Source organism: Physcomitrium patens, chromosome 15 (genome assembly GCF_059467195.1).
Source record: "Physcomitrium patens ecotype Gransden chromosome 15, ASM5946719v1, whole genome shotgun sequence".
Lineage (NCBI taxonomy): Eukaryota > Viridiplantae > Streptophyta > Bryopsida > Funariales > Funariaceae > Physcomitrium > Physcomitrium patens.
Window position 1 is genome coordinate 1,309,805 of NC_143424.1, and position 7,494 is coordinate 1,317,298.

General features: G+C 35.0%; 1 long non-coding RNA gene across 1 annotated transcript; it reads right to left on the reverse strand.

Annotated features, from left to right (window-relative positions):
- Positions 1-5,006: 5,006 nt before the first annotated feature.
- Positions 5,007-6,750, reverse strand: LOC149987696 (uncharacterized). The gene is made up of 2 exons (XR_016506519.1): positions 6,422-6,750; positions 5,007-5,905 (listed from the first exon to the last, which is right to left on the reverse strand). It is a non-coding gene; the product is annotated as an uncharacterized LOC149987696 (long non-coding RNA).
- Positions 6,751-7,494: the final 744 nt, after the last annotated feature.

The window sequence follows — 7,494 nt, forward strand, 5'->3', positions numbered from 1 at the left end:
TGCTGTAGAAGGATCAGGGTTGCTGTGTTCATTTTTTTCTTTTTTGTTGCAGTTGCAGTTGGATGCGGCGGAACGTCAACTAAGATTCTTCATTTCCTCCCTTGTTCTCTTTGGTTTGACGTTAGGAGAGGCGCGCTGTCGTGCTGATCTAGTGCCTATATCTTTGCTGGGTTGCGATTTGAGGTTGGCCGTTGAACCACTATTGCAGTCGAAGGGTTCCGCCACCTGATCCAGTCTTGCTCCATTTTCGCTGGGGTGGTTGTTGTTTCTTGTTGTTGAGCGGCGGATTCCAAAAGGATCTTGGATGCCATTTGTTTCTCAATTGGAAGCAGTGCGGTTAGAGGCGACTGAGGATTCTCCTTTGTGGTGTCGCTCTCGGATTTCATAATTCCCTGTTGTTGAGGCGGTTTTACCTTGCGGCGTGTCGCGGCCAAATTGCTATGCTAGTGATTATTCTCAACATTGTGTGGCGGTGTTGCACGGTGGTTGATTGGTGCTGATGTGCGGTGAAGCTCTTGACTTTGAGTGTGGATAGTATTGGTGTACGGTTGAGAGTTATCGGATTAGTGCTAGGAGCGGCAAAGTTGTGTGCGGCAAGGCATGCTATATTCCCTTGTTTGACAGTGGTTGTAGTGTTGTGCGCACCGATACCACCCTTCGCATTCTTTCTCCTTCGTGTGTTGTCGGTGGTTCCGCGGTGCTGCTCCAACATTGCCCTCTAGTTCCCTAATCACGTTATGGTGGTTGATGCGTTGAAAAAAATCAAGATTTTCCCCCTTCTAGCGGACCTGGAATAGTTGGCGAACTTAGACAAGTTCAAGATGATGTCCATCGCCACATGGTGAACGATCAAGTATCGTCAACAACCTTCTCGTTCTTGCAATCACAGCACATCGTGTGCAGCAGTAGTGAATCAGTCAACTTGAAATCATCCCATGCATTAACAAGCCCAATCTGAGCTTGTGTTGATGGATTAGTATATTTCCTTCTTAATTACCCCGATTGTCTTCGTGCCTCAACATACGTAGAAAAATTGTAGAGCTTCGTGCCTCATAGATATTGAAACTTCTTTTAATATCTCTGCTTAGATACAACACTGCAATCATCTTGGAGCTATGCGACTTCTCTGAGCTTCAGAATGGTGAGGAATCGCTACCAGTAGTGATGTGTTGCAGTGCGAGTGAGTAACAAGGACCTCGTCAGCTCCAATTATTTGAACTGACCAGCATGGGTAGTCCAAACATACTCTTCTTCCCAACAATAATTCTATAGGAGTCCCTATCAAAGTATTTGGCACTGCGTGGATGGTAACTGGACATAGGTGCAATCGAGGCGCTATTTATAAACTTCAGTGAATTGATTAGAATTCATTCTTTCTATGTCGCTGCGATCGCATTGTCTGATAGAAATAGGATACTGATTATTGCTCCTTCAAGAGGGCAATTTAAGAGGGAGGCTCCATAACTCCATCTCATACATCGTCTAATATCGTTGTGTGTGCAGACCGCTCCAGAAGCCAGCTCACCAATAGGGACTTCAATAGAGTAGCTCTTACTAAAGTAAAGTAACGTAGGGGAATCGGGTGCTACTACAGCGGGATCGTGAGCGAAGGAGACAGTCAGGGTTTTCAGCAGTGGTCAGGCAGCTTGCCACGGTCGGTACGTTTTTTTTCACAACATGTCGACTAGTGTAAGGAAAATCTTCCGATTTGGTGAGGTTCTTCAAGCAGACGGGTTTACATTAGGTTGATTAGGGTAGACTGTATGAAAGTAGATTAGGTTGGAATTGGGTTTAAATTGGAAGTGTTACTATTAGTTGAGAATTAAATAAAAGATGAAGTGTTTAAGCATGGATGGAATTTAAGAGTGGATGAAAAGTTATGTATAGATGATAATTTATACTTGGATGATTCTTTGTTAATGGATGAATTTAAATAAAATATAAAATATAATAAAATAAAATAAATAAACAAAAATAAATTAAAAGTTAAGAAAAAGAATTTCTTTGGACATATATTTTGTGAGTGATTTACTATTGTAATTGTGAATTAATAGTAGAAGTTGGGCTTGATTACTTGAGTGGTTAAAGAAGAATAAAGAGTGATTGATTATGATTTAAATAAGAGTAATAACTTAGAAAATTTGGATAGTTAATTCTAACTTGTTGTGAACAAGAATAAACATCCACTATATTCATGTCCTAAAAGAAGGATTTGCTGAATATCTCTTTTGTTTCTTTCTCCTCAATTCTACCCTCCAGTGCTTTGCTCCCTGCTATATATGTATGCACTAAAATAGAACAAATTAAAATAAACTCAAAAAGGGCTAAGAATTTCCTTGATTTTGATTCCTAAGTGCCAATTTTCTTTTTCTTGCTTCTTATTCTTCATTCCACAACTTGTATTAATTTAATAAATAGAAAACTTAGAAAATTATTAAAAGATAACTTACTTTAGAGTATAGCCTTTGAATACTTATTGTTTCTTCTTCTTCTTTATTCTTCATTTTTTTTTTTTTTTTTTTTTTTCCTTTGATATACTATATCTACAACTAAGAGGGATATAGCAAGTAGAGAGGGTGATCAAATTTCTTTATCACAGAAAATTATTCCCAACAGGAAATTTACAAAGAAAGAAGAAGGATTGCTTGCCTACTCAATCTTTTTCATCTATAAAAAAAAAGAATACAAAAGTTGGAGAGGGTGATTAAATTCCTCAACCACTAGAGATAGGCCTTCAACAAAGAAATAACAAAGAAGGGAAGTGATGACCTTCTTGAAGTAGAGCTCTACCTTACATGACAAATCCTTGCCTAAGTTTTGTTGATTCTAATTCTTAAATGATTCTAAATCTTTGCCTAGGTCTTCTTCTACTTTACCTTTAAATACCTTTAAGCTCCCTCTTCAACTCCAAATTCTTACAAAATAACAATCTACAATAAAATCAAAAGGTGGTACTAGCAAAAGTTTAAAACAATAAAAAAAAAAAAATAATACAATAAAAATAATTGCCTTACAAGTAAGCCTAAGTCTTATAGGATAAAGCTTGCAATAAAAAAAACCAAAATGTGAGCTAAAATAAACCTCCACTAATTAGAAGGTTATTCTAGTTTACAAATAAATTACTATGTAATTTTTATAAGTAATAGCTATTATTCAAATCCTAATCAAATTTCTCTTTATTCTTCTTAAATCATCTAAATAATCAAGCCAAATTCTACCATTAACTCACATTTACAATAATAAATCACTCAAAAAATTCGTGCTCAAAGATTTTTTTTTTTAATTTAATTTTTTAAAATTTTAAAATTTTTTAAATTTAATCAAAGTTTATTTGTTGACAAAAAATCATCCAAATATAAGTTATCATTTACAAATAAATTCTCATCTTTGTTTAAATTTCAATTATCCTAAAAACTTCATCTTTAATTAAAATCTTTATTCAATACATTAATTTTCATTTAATATGCATCTTATCTAATTTAATCTAATTCTACTCTAATTTAATTCATTTGAACCTACTTCAATTGATCTAATGTGACATCATCTATTTGAGAAACTTCATTGAGTCAGAAGATATCAATGCATTGATCACTAATTGATAGAAGAACTTGTTAGCTTTGTCTATAACCTCACTCTCTATAGAGCTTAAGGACCTAAAATAAAAAGGAGTCTAAGAAAGTCGGTCCAATACACAAAGAAACTTCCTACAATCATTACTACTTGTAGTAGTCCTTTGCCTCTACCACACCTTTGTATCATAAGAATAATTCAAAGAAGGAACAAGACTCTTGTAGATTGTAGCCTTGATGTTGGAGCAAGCCAAGGAATATAATCAAATACAAACTTATACTACAAAGGTCTACTACAATAACATCTTCAATGGTATTAATTTATTATTTGAGCAATAATTTTTTTTATTATATAATTCTTAGTCAATTAAAAATCATTATGAATAATTTTTCTACTAACAAATTTAAATTCTTTCAAACAATCATTAGAGAAATTCTTTCAAACTAAATTACACTTCAAAATTGGTGCACAATAAGTCTTGTGTTCTTTTGGTGCTACCTAATCTCAACTACAAAAAACTACTTATAGCTCTTAATGATTGCTTGTACCCTAATAATTGGACCTTGTAACAACTAAAAGAAAAGCTTCCACTCTCATAATCCAATTCTTTTAGATAGTATCAAATATGTAATACAAGTCCTTTCAGAGCCTTTTGCATGCCCTTCACACTTGATGTCAAACTTAAACCAATTTTATCTTCTCCAAACTTTTATACTAAAACCAAAACCAGAAAATTAATTGTCTATCTTGTATTGATCACTTTTGATGCACTCTCCTTGTGCAAGGCTCAACATTTAAGAAATTGCTAAAATCTTTCTATTTTGCTCTAGGAATTGTGTGAACTAAAATAAACCACTACTAATTAGAAGTCCATCTCAATTCATAACAATTTAATTATTTAATACTTCTAATAATTTTCAATTATCAACTAACTAATGTTCAATAAATCCTGTAACTTTTCAATGTAAGCTAAACAAATCCCTCTAATAGGTGATTTATTCAAGTTCACAACTATTAATTAACTTATGAATTGATCACATAAAATTCTTTCATATTTCTTATTAAAAGAACTTAAATTCTCTAATTAGTTAAATTCACACTCATGCAGCCCACCACTACAATGCAAGCTACTTAAACAACTTTTTTATTAAAAAAAACCACTTGCTTGAAAGAAATTGTTAGTATATGATTTTATTTTATTTTAATATAATTTTTTATTTCTATTTAATTATCTAATTAAAAGTTCATCTAACATTAAGATTCATCCTTAAATGATTTTTCATCTACAAATATGAATTCATCTACTAATGATTAACTATCATCCATATATTTTCTTCCATACCTAACTTAATTCATCCAATCTTTAATTGATTCATCAATCATAATTCTTTTGACTCAAACTTGATTTACTAGATGGAATTCTTTTCACAATTGACTAAAGGCAAGATTCAATCGAGATTTATAACTCACAACCTGTGATGTACAACTTCTGAGTAATACTTTGAACTTCTCTTATAACTTCATGTTGAGTTCCCCTGCTATTGATCCCTCGCGATGAAGGTCCACCGTGGACTGTCGTGATGATGTAGGAGCGGACGATGCAAAACTCCATAGGTTCTGTGAATTGAGCCTATCTACCTAATTCGGTGGACACTAGAATATGAACCTGCCTACCTACTTTTAGTCCATCTACAAACTTCTAACTGAAGAACAACCCAATTCTGAATAGAATTCGCACCCTTGATGATTACAACCAGCTTGAAGAAAGATCAATGTTAATGCAGATGTCACCGCCTATGGCACCACCACTCAAGAGTGATTCTCAGTGGAGTAGAGTAGCAATGCCATAGATCAAGAGCTGTTGTATGCAACGCCCAACTCCAAAATTGCACGTGAAGTTGAGTACTAGAGGCGCAAGGAACCACCAAGAAAGAAAATCCAAGGCTTGCACCCCGTTCCTTGTTCCAACCAGTAGCACAATCGGAAGCTCCAAGAAATAGTTTTCGCACCACCAGTTCTTAAGACCAAATTTGTTAATCTTTCGTGCTCCAGTTTCACTTGAATGACAACCACGACTCAATTCCAATTTGCTCGAGAGAAGGAAATAATAAAGGTATGGAAGCTCAACTCGATACAATGAGTCAACCTTCTTCGGGATTGCTATTCTCCACACTCAAAATTCCATAGTTAGAATCGCGTAGCTAAAGCCAAGTCCCTGCAGCTGCTTAATTGATTTGACTTAAGGGAAGGCGAGAAGACAATGAGTTGTAGCAGCTCCGGTGGACAGCTGCCTCGCCCCATCGTGCCCTTGAATTCACTGACTAGTTGCAGTGACCTTCGCATAGTCAAGTAACGACAAGTTATTGGAGCCACAAGGGATGGTGCAAAACTACACCACTGCACACCACACAAACACAAAGAAGAACCGCCAGCAGCCAATGGAGAGAACTAAAGATTCCACTGGCTCCGTAGAAAGTGCACCGCAAGGGTACAATTCAATAAAAGAACAAAAAAAAAAAAAAAAAAAAAAAAGCACGATCAATAAGAGAACAGAAGAATAAAAAAGAATCAATTGAGGGAAGGAACAAGAATCCTGACCAGCGATAAAAGAAGGAAAAATCTAGGAACTACTATTAGCAAATTCAAACGGATTGGGAGGCACAAGAAAAACAACACGAGAGAAAAAAAAAAAAAAAAAAAAAAAAAAAACAATTCGGAGAGAACCTGATTGATAATGACCAATCAGCAAGGGAAATTGAGACAAAGAAGTTTTGATAGGAAAACTACACCGCACCCCTCTAGTGGCACCAATGTAGATACAAGAAGAATCAAAGCGTCATTGATGACCTACCTCCTTGCATGCAAATAAATTGCTGCAATACAGCAGCACTGAGGCAACACCAACCAAAGGACGCCTATGCCAAAAAATCCCCAACAACAGCTCCAACCGTCGGTTGCAGCAAGTAGACAAGGCAACCCAAAAAACGTCGTGATACCATTGCCACCACATGCTAGAGATCACCGGCTCCAGCCACAAAAACACACTGAGCTATACAGATCTCTCAGGTCCAAGAAGAAAAAATTAAGAGAGAGAGTTCAATCGTGCGGGGGACCCTTTTTGCCAACCGCTTCGACGACAGCCGAATTCTTCCAATATCTGGATCAGGACCTCCTCAAAAACCCACCACTGGATAACCGCCATCCGATACACAATCCATTATATAGCTGTTGGATTCTCACCATATCGTATGTTGTATGTCTAGTATGATACTTGTATTTAGTACACATTATCCAACCATATACAGCCAATATTTTGACTGTATTCAACTTGTCTTACACCATCTCCATATTCTATTAGTATCTTGTATTAGTAATATATTGTATTTCATATGGCCTTTGTACAATAACCATTCTGTGGTGAACCATATACCATATATTATATAGTATTTAAATCTAGATTATACTAAAATTTTGACTATTCTAGATTCAATCTAGCTGCTCCAAAGATACTAAAAATATGCCAATTTGATGCCTTCTAAGATACCTTCTACATGGGAAATTCTACTAGATTTTCTAAACTAGATTTTCTTTTTTGTTCTTACAGTATTTTGCATGTATCTAGTCTTTTTAACCTAATCCTTCACCTAATAATTGCACTTGGCATTCTAATTGCATTCTTTTGTTCTAACACAAATTGTGAATCAATTTGATGATTTACAACTTACATAAGCAAAGGACCTTTTCACCTAACTATGCATGGTTCTTTATTCATCATTTGAAATCATTGTGAGATTTTACTTAGTTGATGATGTCAGTCACCTAATTGACTCACTTGTAGATTTAAATGCAAAAAATTCACTTATGATCCTTAAAGTTATTAGTTTACGAAGTTAATATAGGAATTTTGAAATAAATAGCAATTAA